The sequence below is a fragment of the Tursiops truncatus genome, chromosome 4 (genome assembly GCF_011762595.2).
Source record: "Tursiops truncatus isolate mTurTru1 chromosome 4, mTurTru1.mat.Y, whole genome shotgun sequence".
Taxonomy (NCBI): Eukaryota; Metazoa; Chordata; class Mammalia; order Artiodactyla; family Delphinidae; genus Tursiops; species Tursiops truncatus.
In genome coordinates, this window is record NC_047037.1 from 4,253,735 (window position 1) to 4,277,998 (window position 24,264).

Sequence of the window (24,264 nt, forward strand, 5' to 3'; positions counted from 1 at the left end):
GTTGCTATTATTTTGAACACTTATCTGTTAGATCAATTAAGAGTAAAGAAAATAAAATAATTCATTTATTTCTTCTCTAATGTTCTTCCTTCTTTATGGAGATCTGAGTTTCCTATTTATATGATGTTTATTTCCTCTGAGGAACTTCCTTTAACTTTTTTTGTGATGCAGTTCTACTGAAGATAAATTCCCTCAGTTTTTGTTTGTTTGAGGAAGTCTTTAATTCTCCTCCTCTTTTGAATGATAATTTAGCTGGATACAGAATTGTAGGTTTGTGATTTTATTTCTTCCAACATGTTAAATATTTCAGTCCACTCTCTTTGCTAACATAGTTTCTGAAGAAATGTTCAGTATAATTCTTATCCTTTTCCTCTATTGATAAGGTGTTCTTTTCCCTTTGGCTTTTGCTTCTTTCAAGATTTTCTTTTAGATTTTCTGCATTTTGATATGATATGCCTATGCGTAGTGTTTGGTTCCCCCCCACCTCCTGTATTTATCTTGCTGGGTATTCTTTGAGTTTCTTGGATCTGTGTTTGATTATCTTGGTTTGATGTCTGTCATTAACTTTGGAAAGTTCCCAGTCATCATTCAAATATTTCTTCTGGTCCTTTCTGTCTTTCTTCTCCTCTGGTATTCCCATTACACATTTAGTACAGCTTTTCTAATTGTCCCACTGTTCTTGGATATCTTGTTTCATACTGGTTTTGTTTGTTTGTTTTGTTTTCTTTCCTTTTTGAACTTCAATTTTGGAAACTTCTACTGACCTATTTTCAAACTCACTGATTCTTTCCTCAGCCATGTTCCATTCATATTCAACCTTTGATGAGTCCATCAAAGACATTCTTCATTTCTCTGACAGTGTTTTCATTTTCTAGTATTTACTCTTGATTCTTTCTTAGAACTTTTATCTGCTTACATTACCCATCTTTTCTTGCACGCTGTCCAGTTTTTCCATTACAGTCCTTACCATATTAATTGTAGTTATTTTAAATTCTTGGTCTGATAATTAAAATTTCTCTGCCCTAGCTGAGTTAGTTTCTGACGCTTGCTTTGTGTCTCCAGGCTGATCTTTCCTTGCCTTTTAGTATGCCTTGTAATTTTTTATTGAAATCCAGACATAATGTATTAGAAACTGAGGTAAATAGGTCTTTAGTGTGATGTTTTGTATTTATCTGGCTAGGAGTTAGGCTGTGTTTAATGTTTGCTGTGGCTATAGTGTAAGATGCTTCAATTTACTCTGGTATCCTTGTTTTTGTCTCCCCTGTTGTCTTCGGGTTTCCGTAGAAACTCCTTCTTACATAGAGTCCATGTCTTGCAGCTCACTCAGTTGTAATTTACTGTTATTATACTGCATCCCTATTGATGTGGTAGTAAGGTATTAGGGAAGGGAAGCATTCTGTACTCTCATGGTTAAATCTCCGTTTATAAAAAGGGCCAGAATTCCTGCACTGTGACCTTCAGAAGTTTTTTATATTTTTCAGTTTTTTTCCCCCTAGATCTCTGTGTGAGACAGGAAGGCTGTGGGGATTAGAGTTGGCTCATTGCTCTTCTGGAGATAAAGTTCTAGTGAATTAGTTTTCCTTGAGCGCAGGGCTTCGTTTTGGAGAACAGAACCCACTGGTTGTATCTTAACATGGTTATTTTTTTCTCTTATCTTCCCCAAAGTACATGGACATTTCCCCCCAAGTGTTCACAAGTGGGAATCTGGTGACGTTTTTGGAGGTGAAACTTGCGGATGTACAGAGGCTCCCTGAAGACTGGGCCCTCAGGAGTTTTAACTCTAAAGCTAGTCAACACTCAACCTCCAGAAATGTGTCATTTACAGGTTTTAGTGCTCCTACCAGTTTCTGGCTCTAGCAGCTTCTGCTCCTGGTAAGCTGTTACTCTCTTGGTTCTATTCCTCCAGTTTTCAGGGCAGTAGTTTGCCCTCTGACCTCAATTCTCTGATAAATCTAAGGAGAGTTGTTGATTTTTAGTTTTTTAACTTTCTTCTTGTTATGAGGATGGGAGTTACTTATAATCTCTTCACATGTTGGAATGGACACTGGAAATGCCAGTTATTGTTATTATACATTACAACTCCAGAATTTCCTTTTTTAGAAACAGTATTTATTTCTTTATTGGTAGTCTCTATTTGATGAGCCACTTTATCATATTTCCCTTTAATTTATAGAAGTGATTTTTTTTTCGTTCCTTGAACCTGTTTGTGATATCCGCTTTGGTGTCTTTTTGTGCTAATGCGACATCTAGGTCCCCTAGTAGACCATTTCTTTTGACTGCTTTTTTCCTTGTGAAGGGGAAACACTTTTGTGTTTTTTTGCATATACTATAAGTTTTTATTTGAAAACTGGACATTTTAGGTAATATATATCATAGCAAATGTGAGTTTGTTTCTTCTCTGATATTGTTTCTGTTTATTGTTAATGATTTGTTTGGGCTAATTCTGTGGAGTCTGTCTTCCCCCACTGTTTGTGACCTTTGATGTCTCTGTAAAGTGTTTCTTTTTCCTTATTAATTTTATTTTCAAGCCTGACTTCATAGGGGTTGCTCCCATGTCAGAATTGTTTAGTGGTAACTGAATAATTAAAAGTTGTTCTCATCTACCTTGAGCTATTAAGTTTCTGCCCTTGTTCATGGATTTGTGTGTAAGTTGGGAGACACATGTCAACTTCAGACAGTTTACTTGTTGTTCCTGGCTTTTACCTTCTGCTAGCACAAGTCCTCACATTCATCCAGGGACAAACAGATAGCTGCCTTTTCCAGTCTCTCCTAAGAACGTGTGCAGCCTTGTACATGCACACTGCCTTTGGAACCACCAGGGTATGTGGAGACCTATCAAGGCCTACTCTGGCTGTCTCATTTCCTGATAAACTTATGCCTAGTCTGATTGCCACAACCTCAGGCTAGCTGACATTCGTCTTTCTTATTTGTCACTAAAATCGCTACTGTTTCTGACAATGTGTGTGGGGATTTTTCCATATTCTGATGAATATCAAGTTAGCCCTTAGCCTTCCTGGCTGAGAAGGTGCTGGTTTTCATGGCTTACACCAACCTAGAACATAGCTGGGCACAAATACAGAGCTGGGGTGGGTGGCCACATTGGAATCATAGCCACGCTGGGAAAAAACACCACGGTGAAACTCTTACCTGAATTGCTTCAACACACATGTTGAAAAAACTACTACTACTACCACACAAGCTTTTCTTGTGTAGACACACCTCAATTTATCTTGTGCCTTTGTTCTATTTTCAGAGTCCTGAAATTTTTGTTTTTGACAATTTTGTCCAATTTTATCGTTGCCCTTTGGAGTGAGGATTTGGACTTACTCTACCATTCAGGACTATTTGATGGTTCTTATGTCCCAGGGGAGGTTGTGGAATGGGAATTTAGCAAGGTGCTATTTGACACGTTACTGTGAATATCTAGTTCACCCCTGCCTTCATTGGAGTTGGAGGGATTTAACATTACGCAGGTGTTGGACTTCACCTGGTCAGATTCTCAGAAGGTGTTGGGACAGGAGAACAAAGGATACTGATGAAAGATAAGTTCAGGTGATTAACCTTGAGACCAATACTGGCTATGAACGGAAAAGAAGTGATGACAATGCTGACAGCCAGAAGGACTGAAAGAGTCAAGGTTCTGGAAGTGAGTTTGAAGTAAGAAAGGTATTTGTCTTGAAGTCATGAGTGAGTTGGAAGTCATTAGGAATTTGGGGTCAGAGGTTGAGCCTGAGTAGCTGTGGACCGGAAGAGTCAGAGGAGCCAGTTATTTGCTACTAACCTATATTCCTAGTACCCTCAGACAGACCATGACAAGCATCCAGTTTAGTCGACTGTTGGGGAAACTGGAATATCCACATGATTGAAAAAGAATCACCAACAATGAATGGAGTCCAGTCCTAGAATTTGACTAGTAAGACTCTACTTCCAGCTTTCCCTTCACAATTTGGTAAAAACAGCAAACACAAACAAAAGAAGAAACAATTTACTCTCCAGCCTCACGGACTTAATAGTCTAGTTTTCCTCTGAGCCATCAGGCAGGTTCTGTGGCCTGTTCTACCCCTTGGGATCTAGTTCATTTCTTTGACCCCAGTGGCTCTTACTGCAATGGGCACCCTGTGTATGACAAAGCAGGAGGGAAGATTTGGACCAAGATAAAATGATTAATCTTGTTAGAAAATTTGACAAGATAGTTATTAAAAATATGATGGCTAGGAAGTGCATAACTTGAAGAGACTATTTCAGTATATTGCCCCTCAAAAGTATTTCTTTTTTAAAGTCAGTTCACTTGAGATTTTAAGTAAGTGGTTGATTTAATCCATTTGACTAAATTGTTTATCATCAAGACATTCCTTCTGCTCTATTTTTCACCACTCAGCAAGCTGACCTGGCATGAACAGGTGTTGCTGTGGGGCAGATGGGTCCCCTGTGCTTATACCCTTGGTACCTAATTCATTTCCCTTACTCGTTGTTGATTATTCTAGTACATGAAGCAAAGCTATGGAACTAATGTCTGATTTTTCTTTTCTGTGAAAAAACACTTGGTTTGTCATTAATGAACTGGGTCAATGGCTCCATAATGAATTCAGGCTTTATTGACTCTGATTCCATGTTATTTGAGCTTTTGGAAGAAAATTAAAAGTTTTTAAACCTGTTTTTCTTTTGCATTGATTTCTAAGGCAACTAGTTTAATTATGGATCATTAACTACCTCACTTCAATTCTAGTTTCATCAAAGTTTCTTTCTTTCTTTTTTTTTTTTTTTTGCGGTATGTGGGCCTCTCACTGCTGTGGCCTCTCCCGTTGAGGAGCACAGGCTCCGGACGCGCAGGCTCAGCGGCCATAGCTCACAGGCCCAGCCGCTCCGCGGCATGTGGGATCTTCCCGGACCGGGGCACGAACCCGTGTCTCTTGCATCGGCAGGAGGACTCTCAACCACTGCGCCACCAGGGAAGCCCTCTTTATTTTTTAATAGGAAAATTTTCTCATGGAATAAATGTCTCCTGAAAGATTCTTATTCTGCCCATCATGGCTTCTGATGGTGGGGGCTGAAGCCTAATCAAAAATAACTGACTCTGAAATACCAGTATTTTCTTTAAAAACTGATGGAATAGTTTAATTTTAAAAAGACGTTTTCTAAGGCATTCGTTTAAAAATAATTAAATAACTTATTACCTATCTTACACACACACAGTATGAAAGGCATGTGCCATTTATAAGAGAATAATGAAAACTTTTGTTTTATGTTAGATTGAAGCAGGTACTTGGCACACTGCAGTGAAAATGGTGATTTTGAACGTGTGTGTGTGTGTGTACATTTAACTGCCATGCTTAGAATTACACGAACCATATCCTCCTATTCCTAAGCAGATTTCTTTTTCATCTTCATCTGAGAAACAGCATTTCTTAGTCCATCTTCATATGGAATTCTTTTTTTTTTTTAATTTATCTTTAGCTGCTTTGGGTCTTCATTGCTGTGTGAGGGCTACTCTTCGTTGCGGTGCGCCAGCTTCTCATTCGGTGGCTTCTCTTGTTGTGGAGCACGGGCTCTAGGTGCACAGGCTCAGTAGTTGTGGCTCATGGGCTCTAGAGCACAGGCTCAGTAGTTGTGGCGCACGGGCTTCGTTGCTCCGTGGCATGTGGGGTCTTCCCGGACCAGGGATCAAACCCACGTCCCCTGCACTGACAGCCGGATTCTTAACCACTGTGCCACTAGGGAAGTCCCTTGTGGAATTCTGATACCACCCTCTTGCTGCATCATCCCCAAATTCAAGGACAACATCTTTTCCTAGTGTTAGAAATTCAAATGCACAAGTACTAGCAGTTCAAACTTCTACAGTTGTGATAAAAAAGTAATGCCCTATTTCACAAGCCCCCTGGCTGGTGCAGCCAGCCCCAAGAACCCCGCTTCGGTGCGTCTCACCCCGGGAGCCCTTACTGCTGGCCCTCCCACTCAGCTCTGTGTGCCCCAGGACTGGGGAAGTAGCAGGAGCAGCCAGCCCTTGCAGCCCTCTTCCCTCGACCTCCCCCCAGATCGTCTCAGTTAATGCTTCAACTTCTTATTTTAGCTCTTCTTACTGTATTCTCTCAGTCTTGGAATGATTTACAACTTTCCCCTGTAATGTTTATTATGGTTCTTTCCAGCAGTGCAATCCCTATCTCTCGTTATAGAGGAAACGTCTTTACTACTCACTTTGACCTTGAGAAATGTCACTGACTTCCTATGCGATTTTACCGACCTCCCTCATCCATCCTGTCTCTACCTGGTTGAATACATTTCAATTCTGTTTCACTGTGTAAGAGTGATTGGGGACACTAATGGATGCAGGGTGTGGAGAGAATCTATCTTACTATGTGTGGGCAAAGAACATTTTAAATGGACATAGATAAACTATTTGATTCAGAAGATTTGCCTTTTGGGGAATGCACAGTGACTTTGGTAGATAAATATTCTGTTAAAGAGGGTATGTCTTTGTACCTTTCATAGAGCTTCCAAGTGGGACATAGGATGAATTATTCTCGTCATTAACAAGGAAAGTCCTCTTCCATAGAGTGCTAAGAATATTGAGATTAAATTTGAGAGAAACGCATACAACCTAGTTCAAATGACAAAAGGAAAAGAAATATGTTGTGTACGATTGTCCTTCAATCAAGACCTCTTTCTTCACCTGCAAAATAGCAGGGTTGGATTTGACCAATTGTTTGGGTTTTTTTTTCTTTAACTTTTTAATAAAACTTTGGTACCATTTGTTAAATGGAAATATTGCTCTTAAACTTAATGGCTGGGCTTCCCTGGTGGCGCAGTGGTTAAGAATCCCCTTGCCAATGCAGGGGACATGGGTTTGAGCCCTGATCTGGGAAGATCCCACATGCCACGGAGCAGTGAAACCCGTGCGCCACAACGACTGAGCCTGCGCTCTAGAACCCACGAGCCACATCTACTGAGCCCACATGCTATAACTATTGAAACCCGTGTGCCTAGAGCCCATGCTACACAACAGGAGAAGCCATCACAATGAGAAGCCCGTGCACTGCAACAAAGAGTAGCCCCCGCTTGCAGCAACTAGAGAAAGCCTGTGCGCAGCAAAGAAGACCCAAGGCAGCCAAAATAAATAAATTAATTAATAAATTAATTAACTTAATGGCTATGTGGCAGTTTTAAAATATTGCCTCACATTCTTTGACAATATTTTCATTGAGATTAAGGTCTCTGTCCCCTTCCCTTGAGTTTGAGCCGGTTTGTGATAGCTTCAACCAGCAGAGTATGGTAGAAGAGACACGATGTAACTTCTGAAGCCAAGTCATAAAATCCATGCAGCTTCTGCCTTGTTCTCTGGGACACTTGCTCTGGAGGCTGTGACCTTACCAGGGTAAGAAGTCTTACTACCCTGAAGCCACCGTACTGTGTGGAAGTCCAAGCCACATGCAGAGGCGGTTATAGAGATGCTGGTTCATAGTCTCCATCAGCAGTCCTGGTCCAGGCTCTGGGATCCCATCCCCCATCCACTTGAGTCACCCCCAGCCATGCGAATCCACTTGAGTCACCCCCAGCCATGCGAGTCTTCATGGCTGAGGCCCCAAACATCATAGACCAGAGACATGCCATCCCCGCTACACCCTGTCTGGATTCCTAAGACTCACAGAATCTGTGAGCATAGTAAAATGGGTGGGTTTTTAAAAAATTATGTTGAATTTTGGAGTGGGTTAGTTAAGCTGCGGTATATGACCAGAGCAAAATTATAGAGATTATATTCGACTTTCTTAGGCTGAAGTAAAGGACCTGTGGAATTCTGGACATTGCTACCCCTGAAAACTGCTTATGATATCTGGCAACCATGAGAAAAATAGCGCTAATTGTGGCCTTTTGTGAGTTCATCATAACCTATGTGACCTGGGAGACAGATTCCAAATATTTCAAAATGTTGATTGTTAATACTAAACATTCCCTGGAAATATAGTATGATTCTAAAAGGCCTTTGATGGGAAAGCTCAACATTTAAAATTACTTCCTGTGATCCGAGGTTTTAGAAGGCACAATTCCGCATGGGCAGTTTGGGGTATTTTTGAGGACCCTTCTTATTCTAGTGGAACTTTCCACTTTGTTATTCACTTCATGTTTCAGTGTCAATAGGAGTGTTCTGTCGAATTTCTCTACAAATCCATTCACATCCAGAAAAATGACACTTTATTTATAGCTTCTGCTTAGACCTTAATATTTAGAAGAGTTCAGTGGCATTTTCATAGTAAAATGACATGAAGCCAATGAAATATTATAGAAGCAGGAAAAGTTCAAACACATTTCATTTCCACTGATGGCACTTGTGTGTCACACTGGAGGACGGTAAGCCAATCAATTAAAATCTAGAAGAGCCAAAACTAGACAGTGTCTGAAGCAAGGCAAAACTGTAGATTCCTCTTGGGAACCCAAAACTCTTCTCTTGCTTCCCTTTCCCCCTTGGTGTGACATAAAATCATCCTTCTCGGTCACTGAGGCAGGAAATGTCAGTGCTGAAAATCCAGGAGGAAACCAACAGTGGACCTTGTGGCTGTATTTATTCATTTATTTATTTTACATTTATCTGACAGACCAAGGCATATTTTGAACATGGAGGAGAGGGTACATGGGATGGTGGTGGTGATCTGACGGATGAAAGATGCATTGGACCAAATATGCCACCTTTAGTTCTGTTGAGACAGTCTCTTTAATTCTGTGTTTTAGTTTTCTGAGAGATCTTAACTCAGTGCTTCCCAAGTTTTATGTGCATAACCGTCTTCTTTGGATCTTGTTAAAATGCAGATTCTGACTCAGTAGGTTGGGGCCTTAGTTCAGTGGGGCCTAAGATTCTGCATTTCCAGTGATCCCAAGATGACGCCCAGGACCACACTTAGAGTAGCAAGTGTGTCTGTAACTAGTTGCAGAAACTGGCAGCCGGATGTGGCAGCCTTAACTCAGGCTTTCATTAAAAAGTTGAATTTCAGGGCTTCCCTGGTGGCGCAGTGGTTGAGAGTCCGCCTGCTGATGCAGGGGACATGGACTCGTGCCCCGGTCCAAAAAGATCCCACATGCTACGGAGTGGCTGGGCCCGTGAGCCATGGCCGCTAAGCCTGCGCGTCCGGAGCCTGTGCTCCACCACGGGAGAGGCCACAGCAGTGAGAGGCCCGCGTAACCGCAAAAAAAAAAAAAAAGTTGAATTTCAGTGTAAATGCAAAACCTGCACATAGTGCTTAAATTACTCAAATCAGTGAGTACTTAAATTTAGTACTCAGTCCCTAAGTGCCTCTGCAACTTTCTTGTAAGGGATCTTCTTGTGAAAAATGACATTTCTGGGGAATTCCCTGGTGGTCCAGTGATTGGGACCTGGCACTTTCACTGCTGTGGGCCCGGGTTCAATCCCTGGTCGGGGAAATAAGATCCCTCAAGCCATGTCGTGTGGCCAAAAAAAAAAAAAAAATCTTAAAGTGACACTTCTTCTGAAGATCTGGGTGTTGTTATAGCTCGGGGGGTACCAAAATTTTTGTATTTTATTTTATGCAAAACTTCAAGGCAGTAGCTCCACGCAGACACAAACTGAAAGTTTGCATATGACTCTTTTCCTTTAGCTGTATATCCCAGAATCAAGGCGTGTATTTCCAAGGCAGTTAAAACAACTGGTCATGCGTCTTCCTAACTCATTATATTTTGGAAGTGGAGTCACTGATTTAAAATTTCAGTGCCACGTAGTTTTGACATTTTATTTTCAAAGAGAATTTGAGGTGGCAGATATAATCCTGGGATGGATTATCAAAGAAACATTTACCCAATAGAATCTTCTAATATAGTAAAATTATTAGCATATATAAAGGTTAGTAGATCGTAGAAACAGGTTTCTGAACCAGCGTAATTTTTTCTCCCTCAAGGAAGATGAGCTGTAGTTTGATAACTTTGATCGACATCTTGCGAATGAATCACATTCGAAACATAGTTATATTTCATAGAGGCTTATCTTTTCCTGAAATACAGTGAATAAAGAGATGTGAAATAAGATTTTGATAATCTGACTTTCAGAGACATTAGTATGCATGATATCAAAATAGTGCTTTATTTTCAATATTTTTCATGGATCTATGCATACATGCTCTATAACATGTATATAATCTTTCTAGTAGGAGGTCGGAGAAGCCTGGCTGAAAAAAATCCAATGTCTGAAATGTCTGGGGTGTTGGGCAACAAACGAGTCCCACAGCCAACCGCTTTCTGAAATAATCTCACGTAGTTAAGCAAGTCTTTAATTAGTTGTTACAGATGTTTTTGATGTCTTTGAACTCTCTTTCAGAGACACAGTTACAGCCCGTTAATAATGTACCTGTAGCCAGAAATATTTTACGTAGTTATCTGTGTAGTGTGACAAGTTGGGGAAAGGGACAAATTTGTTGAAGAACTGATGCTGCGTTATATCTCCAGCTGTAACTAGAAAGCTAATCTCACACTTTATTACAGAAAAGAGAACGGAAGTAATAGGGTTCACAAAAGGCTGCCACATAGGATGCCCATGGCGACAGAATCACACCAAAGGGTATCTGCCCTAACCCTGCCCCTGCAGCAGGTAACAGGGGGATTAAGGAGATAATATATATAAAGGGCTTTGATCTCTTTGGGGGAAGTGGCTGTGCAAACTCAAAGCTTTATATTATTGTTATGACTTTTCCTCTAACCTATGATTTTTTCCACATTATGCAAGCTTGTCAATTACCCACCTGTGTCCTGTTCACGCCACCATGATTTTATCTCTCATTTTTAAAGTTTATGCTTCTAATTGAGAGACATTGCTGTATTTCCAGATTCATCCTGGCAGACTAATTCCCAACAAGAAAGTGCTGCTGTCAATGGGCATCTGAATTATGTGTTTAAAATTGCCTTTGATGGCAAGGATGCCAAATTATGCCCTTCACGAAAACCGTTTTGTGCTTATTTGCTAGCTGTGTGATTGAAAAACCGCAGATGTTTGATATCATCTTTTACTGTGTTTGTTTGGTAAATGAAATCTTAAATACATTTTACCTCTTTGAAATTCATCTTCTGATGCCATTTAGAGAACATTAAAAGAAAATTAAAAAAGAAAAGGCTTAGTATCACTGAAATTTAGCCCCTAGAAAAGTCAACGTTTCAAGTCAGAATCTGTTTTTGAGTCATTCTTTAGGCTGCAGAGCCTTCTGATGGTGTAGCTGGAGCAAATGACAGAGTTGAGCTGTAAGGGGTGTGAGTGGGGAGCATTTTGCCTTCCCAGAACCTCAGTTCAGTGAGAAAGCAAATCCAGAAGATGAATCCGTCCATAAGGTACCAGTGGAACACATAGCATCGTTCTTTTTTAAAAAACTTTTTCGGAGTATAGTTGGTTTACAGTGTCGTGTTAGTTTCTGCTGTACAGCAAAGTGATTCAATTATACATATACATCTATCCAGTCTTTTTTAGATTCTTTTCCCATATAGGTCATTACAGAGTATTGAGTAGAGGTCCCTGTGCTATACAGTAGGTCCTTATCAGTTATCTGTTTTATATAGAGTAGTGTGTATATGTCAATCCCAGTCTCCCAATTTACCCTTCCCCCCACCCTTTCCCCACGGGGAACCATAAGTTTGTTTTCTACATCTGTGACTCTATTTCTGTTTTGTAAATAAGTTCATTTGTACCATTTTTTTTCTGGAGTCTGCAGTGCTTTCCAAAATGAAAGCCTGCCGGCTTCTTCTTAAAAAGTGAAGTGCCCTGTATCATATGCTTACATATACATTTTCCCTTGGAAACTCTTGATGTCTCTGAGGATGTGGGTTATTGCCCTGTCATATACACGTGGAAACGGAGGCTAATCTATAGTACATGACTTATTATCTGCACAGTAAGAAGTGATGGTGCTTCCATTCAAGTTGTTAGATCTTCTGACATAGAAATCCGGGACATTTAACCTTATAATACTGGAAAAAACCTAGTATTTAACACTGTTCTGGTTATCTATGGCTGTATAACCACCCTAAAACTTAGTGGCTTAAGACAACAGCAGCAGTTTTGCTCTTCATTCTGCCATTTGGACCGAGTTAGCTTGGTGGAGATAGCTTGTTTCTCTTGCCCTCAGCATCAGTTGGGCTGCAGTCATCTGAAGGGTCATTCATGCACATATCTGGTGGTTGGTGCAGGCCACTGGCTGGCACCTCAGCTGGGGCTGTCACCCGCAATGCCTACGCATGGCCTCTCTGAGACTGTGACCCCCCAGAGTCCATAGGGACACACACATACGCAAACACACACACAGAAAGAGAGACAGAGAGAGAAAATACCCCTACCTGGAAGGAGGTTCTATCACCTTTCCTTTTCTACTAGCTTTGAAGCTCACACAGAATCACTTGTATGACTTTTTTTGTATTAGATCCGAGTCACTGTGATTGGACCATATTCAAGAGGAGAGCAACTAGATTCCACCTATGGATGGGAGGTATTCTGGACTGAAATTTTGTGTCTCCCCCAAAATTCATATGGTAAGATCCTAACTCCCAATGCAGTGGTGTTTGGAATGGGGACTTTGCGGGGGGGGGGGTGGTTAATTAGGTCAGGAGGGTGGAGCATTAGTACTGTTACAAAGGAGACCCCAGAGTGCTCTCTGGCCCCTCTGCCATGCGGGGACACAGTGAAAAGACACCGTCTGTGACCCAGGAGGCGGCTCTCACTAGACACTAAATCTGCTGGTGCCTTGATCTTAGATTTCCCAGCCTTCAGAACTGTGAACATTTCTGTCACCCAGTATATGGTATTCTGTTATAGCAGCCTGGATGGACTCAGAGAGGAGAAATATCAAAGAACTTGCAGACATGTGTAAACCCAACATGTATTGCCTAACAACAGAGAATTTCCTTAAGTTGGTGAGCAGGTGTAATCAGTAGGTGAATATCCGCCCTACTCTGCCCAGCTCCTCATGCTCAGTGCAGCCCCTTTAGCCCTTGGGTTCCCATGGTGATGTCTCATATGTGGCTTTAGGACCCTTGGGTAGGAATGCAGACCAGTCTGTGGGTGCAGCATAGGTTATACCTTTTAAATATTTAGACACATGGTATGCAGGCTCCCACTTGTACCCTTGCCTGGGGTTCCACAAAAGGAAGATGTAGGCCGGTTGGAGAACAAAGCCCCACCAAAGAAGATACAGATGGGACCACTTCTGAGGTCATTCTTCTAGCCATAGGAGTTAAGGTTTACCACCAACTCCGAGGTAATGAGGAACTGAAGATTTGGATACTGCTGCATGTTCTTTAGAACTTGTTATAAATAATCGGTATGTTAAACTCTCTGTTGTCCTCAATATGAAATAAATACTTCTCAAAGCTTTCTTCTTATATAAATTCCCAAGATAAAGACCCTTCAGGTATTCTTATATTTTGATACTTTTGGATCCCACCTGTTTATTTAAGTTAATAATTTAAATCCTAAAGTAAGAGAAACCAGATAATTAAGTTCATTGCAGAAAAGTGCCTCAAAAGGGCAGAAGAATATTTCCATGTTTAGATATCTTGTACCTTATGTGAAATTCTAACAGGTCTTTACTCACGCAGTGGTGTCTGTCTATGATATTGCTTCTTACTGATTAGGTAGAAACAATTTTCATATCACTGTTTCTTAGAATGACCCTCAGTAAAAGGCCAAGTACGTGATGATAAAACAGAACAAAATGAAAACATGTTTTCAGGAAATGCTTTGATAAAAGTCTTGCTTTCCAGAGAGTCTGGATGAACAGCTTCAAACAGATATTTCTCTGAAGTTTTGTGTGTTATCTTAAAAAGTTTTGAATATTTTTATTCTATCCAATAATATAACTGTGGTTGATGTATATATTTCATCGACAGTGTTGATGCTTATGTTCAATTATATTATAGATATTACGTATACTATATGTCTATAATGTAATAATAAAACAGAAGTGTTAGCTCAGGAGCTGGACTCTCAGAGTTAAACCCTGTGTTTTCCACCTACTACGGTGACCTTAAGGAAGTTACAAAAACACTCTTTGCTCCAGTTTTTTATCTTGAAACAGAATAATTATACTTATCTCACAGGGTTTTCAAAAGGATTAAATGAATTAATACATGTAATTTTTTTTTAAGCACTGCCTGGCACACAATTATGGCTCAATATATATCAGCTATTATTCTAGTTGTCTATTGTTGTGCAAAACTTAGTGACATAGAACAAAACCACCATTTCACTCTCTCTCATATTCTCTGTAGGTCGGCAGTTTGGGAAGGGCTTGTCTGATTGGTTCTGGTTTGAGGGGCTATAGCTGAAATGATGGGGGCCTGGAGTAGCTGAGAGCTGACTGTACATCTCTCTTGAAGAGTTCTCTGCATTTCCCCATCCATTCTCACATGTAGGCTATTTGGGTTTCCTCACAGCATGGCTGCTTCACCGCAGTTAGCTTGGATGCAGAGAGGCTCAGGGCTCAGTGTGTGATTGTTCAACAGCAAGGTGGAAACTAAATTATCTTTTATGACATAGCCTCAGAAGTCATGCACGATCACTTCCACTGTACTCTACTCATTGAACCTGTCATAAAAGCCCAGCTGGTTTCAAGGGGTGGGAATGTAGATTTCATTTTTTTTAATGGATGGAGTTGCTTTGTAAGAGGAATATGTGGTTTGGGACATATTATCTAGGCCATCTTTAGAAGACACAATCCACAGCTATTATTATTGTCTAGTGCCTTCTTGACACTGTCACATACCTCAAGGGGATATATCTAAACAGTTGAAGAAAAACATAGTGCTAAGCATATTTCTCTTATGAAATGAAATGGAAGTTCTCTGTGTCAACCAGGCTGTTGCCTGATGCTGAAGAGTAATCAACTGCATGGAATTTTCTCACAAATGGAGATATCCCATGTTGTTGGTTGAAAGACGATACATATTCTGTTGATACCAGATGCAAAGGTATCCTCCTTCATATTCAGTTATGGATGGAGTTGCTTTGTAAGAGGAATATGTGGTTTGGGACATATTATCTAGGCCATCTTTAGAAGACACAATCCACAGCTATTATTATTGTCTAGTGTCTTCTTGACACTGTCACATACCTCAAGGGGATATATCGAAGGGGATATATCCAATGAAGGAGTCTAATTGGAGTTATTGTTTGAAAAGAGAATCACCTTTTCTTGTGTGTCCTGGAAATGCCTTTAGACGTTGCATTCATCTGCAAAGAAGCAGGAAATGCATTATCTTCTAGTATTAAAGAACCCAAACTATTCATTTCTAAAGATGCCTGATAAGAAACCTAGCAGTTTTGACCCAAGAAATCTCTCTGTGGGGTTATTAGTTTTTCCAATGTTGACTCAAGAATCTGAGAATCTTACATTATTCAAGAGCACTGAGTGCAGAGATGTCTAAGGAGAAAAGTCTCTCTCTATTTTCATGTTTTTCGATCTAATTCTCCTTTATCTGAGTTTGAGACAAGTGTTACGATTTTGAACCAGTAAAGGTTTATCCTGCCCTCACAATCCTTGTTACTAGTAGTTGTTGATGACTGACATCAGAGCCTTATCCTCCACCATTATTTTTTCTTAATTGAAGACTATTGGGAAATAGTTGAAACGGAAACATGAAAAGTAAGTATTCAGGCAATGAAAATGCCTGAAAATCAAAGAGATGAAAACCTGTTCGTGGGAAAGATAGTCCATATTTCAGAAACTCTTATGGTGATGTAGTATGCTTTCACCAAAGGAGAGAAGCAGTTGGTGGCAGATTCTTGGTCCTAGAAGAGAAAGCACATGTGTAAAAAGTAAGTCCCTTGATACAGTCTGTTATAGCATATTTGTTCTCTCAAAAATGAATTCTGTGGGATGAGAACTAACACATCCAGTCTGATCTAATAATATTCAAACACCGAAAACTACACAAGGCACAAACACGTAGACATTGCATAGAAAAAACCTGCGAGGATAAAACATGCTAAATTGAAATGTCCTCAGTAGTTGCCTCTGGAAGAGGAAGTGACATTGGAGTCATGAGAGAAGCAGGAAGGGGAATTTTCACTTTTCACTCTCCTGTATAATTTGACCTCTTTTGATGTAAATATATTATTTTATTTTAAAATAACAAGAATGTTCCGTGTATTGCTACTTTTGTTTGTGTCGAAATCGGTATATTTTTTACTAGGTAAAGATGTCTATTTGTCATTTAATTCACAGGAGAATACAGTCATATTTTAAAAGGGTGAAAGGATATAATTATTTCTATTTTTGAATTTCAAAGCTGAAAACACAATATAGAAAATATCACATCTCAAGCTGTCTCCTACTCTAAACTCTTTATTTAAAATTTGAATGCATCGTTTATCTTTTCTAGTGTAACTACAACTCCCACCCCCTAAAAAAATACCTAATGGCTTAAAACAGCAATAGTTTATTACTTTTCATGGTTCTGTGAGTTGACTGGACCATTCCACTCCACACAGTATCAGCTGGGGTCACCCCCATGGCTGTGTTCCGCTGGCTCATGGGCTGGGTTGGAAAGAAGACATGGCTGCCTCACCGAGGGCTGGAGACTTGGAGCTGGCAGCTGCTTGTGGTGCCTTAAGTCTTGTCCATGTGGCCCTTTCTCCCTGGAATCTCATCCTCCACGGCCTCTCCAGGTGACCTCTGCCCCCAGCAGGACAGCTTGGACTTCGTTACAGCATGGTCACTGGGTCCATGCTGAAAGTGAAAGCTGTCTGTGCTCTTAAAGGTTAGACTTGGAACTGGCTCATGGTTGGTCCGCATTGTATTCTGTTGGTCAAAACAGGTCAGAGGGCCCTTTAGATTCAAGGAGTGGGGGCAGAACCATCAGTGGCCATCTTCCCAGCCATTTGTCACACCCTGCCTGTCATCACTGCCTTGCAGGGGCCATCATTCTGATGACTCCTGTTAGGTAGACTCATGGTATCCAACTATACCATCGTTAAAGTAATGCTTGGTGTTGTAGGGAGCTCAACACCAGATCTCAAAGGCTTAACACGATAACGTTAATTTCTTGTTTACGTAGCAGTCCAGGGGTTCCTGGTCCAAACAGCTCTTGTTCTGTTGGTAATTGGGAGGTTCAGGCTCCTTCTGTCTTGTCACTTTTTCGTCTTCAGCATGTGGTTTCCAGGTTTGCTGTGCTCATGGGCAGTGATATATGAGAAAGTAAAGAGCATGGAGAATCACACAGGAAAGGTTTAATGGGCCAGGGTTGGAAACAGTGTCCTTCATTTCTGCTCACATGTCACCGGCTAGACCTCAGTCACACAATCACACCCAGCCACACAGAGGAGGCAGAGACTTGTACTCTGGTGGCTGTGTGTCCAGCAGAAGAGGGAACGGGGTTGGTGGTTAGCTAGCGCTCTCTGCCACAAACTGCTGCCCCATCCCACCCGCCCCCCAAAAAAGAAAGAAAAACAGCAAAACTTCCTTTTGAGAGCAGTCATAGCCACCTCTGCACTGGTTTCTTCAAACCCACCTGAGAAACTTGTTCTTTCATTGGAATTTAAAAATCAAAGGAACGTGCTTTTTTTTTTTTTTTTTTTTGAGTGTAATAGGGGCAATGTGTCTGTGAGGGATCAGGGAGACGAGTACCATGGTATCGAGCTTGAATAAAAGCTAATAAACAGAAATCAGAATTGATGAAACAGAAATCAGGTAATAATTATAAATGAAAAAAATAGAGAGATTCTCTTGCTTGTTTTATATGTTTATCCAGTGACTTTAAAATGGGATTGTTTATGAAAAATAGATCTGCCCCAGTTTCCTTTTGTGTGAAGTACAGGTGTAGGTCACAGTTGTCTGAGCAGCGGGCACCAAAGGAGGGTTAGATTTATTGGGAGAAATGCTAGTAAGGTAACATGGGGAGAGAGATGGAAGAGAGGGAGAACTCTCTGCCGTTCTGATGGTGAGAGGGAAGGAAGGAAGGGAGGACGGGAGGAAGGAAGAAGCAAGGTCTTAGACGGCAGTTCCGTCTTAAGACTGTTTCAGCAAGGCTGGCAGGGAGTCCTCCAGCGGAAGTCCTCCCATCAGTGGACAGCTGCATCTTACGGGAGTTCAGTCATCTGCTGGGAGCTGTCGTGGCAAGTGTAGCCCTCACACACACAGCGAGGATTTCAGATGCAGCTACCTGAGCCATTGCCAATTGTGCTCCTTGGAGCAAGAGAGCTGAGAGGTGCATTTTCATGGTTGTGTAGTAAGCCTCTGTTTCTGTGGCACAATTAGCAATGAGAGAGTGGTTTAGAAATATTTAGTGGCTACTACAAAGGCGTTGATGCTCATTGACTCATTTTCTATTATTATCTACCTGCCAGAGGAGTAGTTTGAAAAATCCTAGCTAGGTGGAATTAAATTAGTTTTTGTTTTTGACCTGGAAACATGATTCAGTGCCATAGGAGAATGTCTGATGATCACCTGACTTCAAAAGTAATGAGACAGACACACTCTAACTTCACATCTCAGGAAGAGTTAGCCATCCCATTCTATTCTCTGTTAACTGCTTTCAACTCCATTCTCCTGCTAAATATGAAACGCATCGTTTCTCAGACTAGGTTTCAACTCTACCTCTGCTTGCTTTTCTTATATTTTTGTTGTTTGTGTTTTATCAAGATGCTGGCAGGAACAAATATTCTCAAATATAAATAGTAGTTTCTTAACAGAAATAATTAGGAGGATGTGAGAGATTAAGATAAATTTGGAGCAATGACTTTTTTCAATTGCACATGTGAAAACGCTTTGTGACATTGGATTAATATCTAGTTTTCTTTTGAATTGTTTAGAACAGAGAGATGATTGAGAAGGGAGAATTCAGAATGCTGTGCCCTTGAATTGCAATCTTATTCAATCTTATTCTAATTCATGTGATACCAAAGAGAAAATCTGAAAAAGAATGAATACATGTATATGTATAAGTGAATCACTTTGCCATACACTTGAAACTAATGCAACATTGTAACTCAACTATACTCCAATAACATTTTTTAAAAAGAGTTTGAAATTCAAGAGAACTGTAGGAAAATGTCTTGGTATGTCTATTTTAAAAAGGATATTTCTTTTATTTCCCCCATTAAACTGTTGGATGGATAGAAGTAAGGATAGTAATCCATTCAGATTAACAGGCAGCTCTGCAGTGATTTGGATCTTAAGCAAATATGTGATTGATTATAGGGTAGGCTTATGGGAAAGTTGCACTGTGGACTCGATTGGCTACACCTGTGTGACTGAGCTGCCTTTCCAAATTTCCTGTGCTGGTTCTGTCACCTCACAATCTTTTACATGGGAGAAAAGCACAGTGCATTTAGTCATTTTAGAGAAGCTGAGGAAGATCAGTTTGCCTGCTATTATTAGTGATCTTCCCAGTCATCTTTGTGCTCATGGTAGAGAGGATAAATGGATTGAGTAGGAACACACTTATTGGCAGTAGAGGGAAAACAGCCCACTTAAAATTTCAAATGATGTAAAAGCTATAACTGTACGTGAAGACTAGAGTGTTCTGGTACAGGCTGTGAGGAAATGGAGAACAAATCATAGTTTCATAATAAAGGATACAGGATTCCACGAAGTAGATGGGAAAGAAGTTAATGTAAAAATGTAATAGTGCTAAAACATGTTCATCTGATCATGCGTGCGTTCATTTGGCATTTGCTGTTTCAGGTGCTGGGCGTATAGCAGAGAACCATAAGATAACGGTGTCAGGGAGAAAAAATCTTATTCCTTATATCCAGACACTTGGGCTCATTGTAATATAAGTTTCAGACCCGAATTCCAGAAAAATCAAGATGATAATGCCAACAGTAATGTCTAGTTATAAGCATCATCTTGAAGACTCTGTACTAAACATTTTATGTGCATGATTTCATTTGCACATCGACTTTACCAGTAGGCAGTTTCGTTGCTCTCATTTTATTGGTTGAAGAAATTGGGGTTTAGAGAGATCTGAGGACATTTCCAGTTCCATTTGCCTTCAGAGAACAGCGTGGCTAGTCTGTTCTTCATTATGAGTCAGGAAAAAGGAACTTTTGGTGTGCTTTACTCAAGCTTATTTGGAGAGCCAATTCAAGTGTCTTTGGTGCCTTGTTTTGGCCAGTCCTCCATATCCAGACCCGTGGTAGTGAAGACTGCCTTTGTTGAGATCTTTGAAGATTCCTCAGCAATAAATGCTCTTCCATGGAGTTTCATGTGCTCTGCCACCATCTGAATGGTGCTCGGTAAATGTGGTGAGTTCTGGATACATGCCACAGTTCTCATTTGCCCAACTCTGCGCTAACTCTGCATCTGGGGTGTGCAGACTACAAGCTCTGAGGTTCTTTAAGGAATTTTTTCTGGTTTCTCATCGAGATGCAACTTGTAAAGAGAGGACAAAAAAAAAAATGAGGTGATGAGAGCTCGGGGGTTATATGTGTTGGGAGCATGGCTGGGACTTCCAAAGTGGAATATGTAAGCATTAGAACTGTTTGAAGAACACTGACGAGTGACACTGAACAAATCACATGTCATATTTGGTTCTCTTTAGCTACAAAAACCGAGTCCAGTCTCTGAGAATCCCTGGGGTAAATGTTCACAGGGCAAACACAGAAATCCCTTTCAGTTTCCCCATGAGAGTCCATTACTTGCTGCCCAAGACCAGGGTTCTAAAGATGAAGGTTACTAAGAAGCAAGTTAGCCTTCTCTTCATTCTTAATTTAAAAACAGCAATAGTAACAGCAACCACCACTACCACCACCTCCCAGTTAACATACTAAAAAGAACGCTGTATGGAGATTTAGGGGGAAAAATTACGTATCCATGTTGAAATTTCAATTCAGTGGTCATGTATGGATTTAAAGTTTAAAAAAGTAAAATGTGTGTAGGTGTGTAGGCTTGAGTTGTACACATGTTTTGGATCAGTACACACTGAACCTAGAAGGGTTTCCTTAGCATAGGGAATTAGAATTCAGTATTGCTGTTGGAGGGGTGACAAAAGAGATTTTTACACAAACATCTGCATTAATGTTGATTGTTTTTTACAGTGAACTCATGTACTGCTGAAGCCGAATCCGGCCTCTGTACCCTAACACCGAAATCCCTAAATCTCAGAGACAGAGTTTTTGGTGAAGGAGAAAAGAATAGCTTTATTGCTTTGCCAGGCCAAGGGGGCCAGAGTGGGCTAATGCCCTCAAAAACTGTGTGTCCCAACCTGGAGGGGCTAGTGAGGAGTTTTATAGGAATGGTTCAAAGAGGAGGGCGTGATCAGCTCATAGACATTCTTCTAACTGGTAAGTGGGCGTCAGCATCATCGACCTTCTGGTTCTATCTGGTCTGGGGTCTCGGTGCTTGTGGGCAGCAGTTAACTTCTCCCACCTGCTGGGGGTTTCAGTACCTGCAAAACAGCTCAAAGATATTGTGTGTATCCCTTGAGGGGGAACCAGCACCCTGCCCCAAGGCTACACTATTGTTTCTTTTGAATGTTTCTTCCTTCCCTTATTAACAACTGTTTAAACCTGCTGGTTGGAACTCAGGGAAGGTCATGGAGGCTGAATGAAGTCTATTTCCTGTAATCAAAGAAATGGGGGACCCAGAAAGTCTTTTGTGCCCAGGAGCCCTAGAAGGTACTGCTCAGTTTCACTCCCTATATAATAAAAGAAAAAATATCTAAGACTATTTCATAAGTAAGATAATAGCCCACGATGTATTTATCTTGGGATAGTTAATTTTTTTTTTGCAGATCATGCACATTGGCATCCTCCCCAGTGGTGATTTTCTCTTGTGGGCAGTTTTATCCTATGTGGTCATTGTCAAGGGCCTTCAGTGCCATGACTTATGGCTTGAGGTAAAGAAAACATCTGGGTTTCTGAATGACAGGAAGTAACATCAAAAATGTTGAAAACTTCTCTGGATATTAGTAAGGAGGCTATCAAGGAAATGGCATTTTGGAAAACATTTCTATTTCAGGTCACTTGAGGATAATACTAATCTACATAAAATAAGTGAATTACATTTTGATTATAAAAAGTATTGCTTAATATGTGATTTAACACATCCTCCCATATTTTATCTGGAACCAAATGCATCCAAGATGTAGCCTGGTAATTTCAGCCATCTAATTAGTCTGACTACCTGTTGGCCATATAGTGGTTGATTATTAGAGCATCTTTGAAAGGCTCCTTGAGCACATAAATAGGTATTCTAATTCCATTTCAGGAAAAAGTGTCTGATGAGGAGGAAATGGTATAAGACAGATTCTGTACCAGGTGCTTATTTTTTGAAAAATCTGTATTCATGGGAGAATTCCATGCTCTACAGTTGGTATATTTAAGGTGGAGGATTACCTTCTGGTAGGTATTGGCTTGTCTAAATGGGTAGTATTAAAGATTCACTTTCTTACTTCTATTAATAAAATGTTGATAAATGTCTTTAAAATTCTAATGTTTGAACAGTATAGACGTTTTGGCATTCCTAGTAAAGTCATATATGCCTTAGGAAAGGTCACTTCTTGTTTGTTTAAAATTCTAACAGAGCAGTTTATGAAAGTGCATGGGAAAGGAATCCATGCCTTTTACTTGACATAATTTTCCCTCTCCTGAAATTGCTTAATGACTAGAAAGAGTCTCAAACACTTTGAATTTGAGCTCAAGACATTTTTGACACAGTTATCCATAAACATTAAAAAAATAATTTTGTGTGTGTGATTGATAAGATATTCTTTGGGTTTCTACTATAAGCGGGGTACTCTGTGCTTGGGAATCCAAAGAACGAAGAGATATGTGGTTCCTACATTACTATTCTCTTGGAAAATTTCCTTTATCTTTAAATAGATGTGTTCAAACTATTAATTTACCACTTAGGAATTTAACTAATAAAATAGGGAACACATTTTTTATTTGTACTATTCAAGTTAGATTTTTTTCTTAACTGAACAGATTCATTTTCTTGATTCTGATGTGAATGGAGGAGAACTTTCGGGAAAACTGATTAGGTCTGAGTGGTTAAAATTGTTTAGCGCTTCTGTCTTAAATTGTGTAATGGCTGTAGGTGGTAACCACCATCCAGTGAAAAATGGTGATATAAGCTGATCGATGGACAGTTTCAGGAATTTGCCTACATATTACAATGGAACTTGCTAAAAGATGTTAAAGAATTGCTATTCTGTCATTTTGCGCCTCATTCTTTTAAGGATATTTTATTATTTTCCAAGTTTGAGATTTTGAGGGAGACCTGAATAAAAATGAGAATTGTAGGTAGGTACTCTAACCAGAGAGGTAAGGATTGAGTTGGGAGTGGAAAGAGATGAAGCACAACTATTTTGTTCAGTTTGCTATCTCTTTTTCTCTCCCTTTCTGATCAGATTCTTGGGGACCTCAGTGATATGCTGAGAAAACGGGGTTCACGAGAACTGGCCACCACAAGCGGTGTGGACAGAGAACCAAATGACAAATGTTACAATCTCTCAAAAAGTAATAGAAGGGAAGACATCAAGGTAGGAAGCAGGGTGTATAGAGGTTAAGGTCATGGACTCTGGGGTCATACATACCTTGGTTCAAATCTTGGCCCCTCCATTTACAAATGTGACCTTGGTTAATTTATTTCACCTCTTTGAACTTGGTTTTGTTCTTTGTAATCTGTGGGTAATAATAGTAGCCACCTTATTATGAGGAGTAAAGGAAATAATCCAGTGAGTACATAGCACATGGTAATCACTAAATACACGTAAAATGTTATTACTGTTTATTATTAGGTACATAGGAATGCCGTGAATATAAAGGAAGGCTGGGAGGAGCAGGAAAAAGAGCTGTGATTTGAAATGAGAGGTAGCTCTATCTACCTAGCAGCCATTTTCAAAACTGTCGTCAGGTTAGAGCATTATTACTGATTCCTTGCTGTGTTACAGGAATTGTTTTGTAAGCAATACTTAGAGGGTTGGTCCTCTGGGGCCTTACATTATTAATGGAGTTCACTGCCTGTCGCCTGTTCTTTTGTGCTAAAGAGCTCCTGAGGCATGAATTGTTGCTCTGCCCCGTGCCCAGGGTATAGGTCTTTATCCATTTCATTGTTAATGAGGCTCAGTGTCCCCAGAGGAGTAGATATCTTGACACAAGGAAGATTGAGGGGAATATTTGGGGACAATTCACTGCAGCTTTAAATAAAGATCTTTGGGAAAAAAAGAATTCCAAAAGAATGCTATAGGATAGGTCTAAAGGGAAGGAAGAGAGAACCAGATCTGCAGAGGGACTCTCTGATAAGGGGAAAAGCCATGGCCCTGGATAAGGACGAGATGAAAGAAGAG

General features: G+C 40.3%; 1 long non-coding RNA gene across 1 annotated transcript in view; it reads left to right on the forward strand.

Annotated features, from left to right (window-relative positions):
• LOC141278518 (uncharacterized) overlaps positions 1-24,264 on the forward strand; it is a 253,224-nt gene that overhangs the window by 20,033 nt on the left and 208,927 nt on the right. Inside the window, exon 2 of the long non-coding RNA XR_012331278.1 lies at positions 12,396-12,504. This is a non-coding gene — a long non-coding RNA (uncharacterized lncRNA). The remainder of the gene's footprint in view (positions 1-12,395; positions 12,505-24,264) is intronic.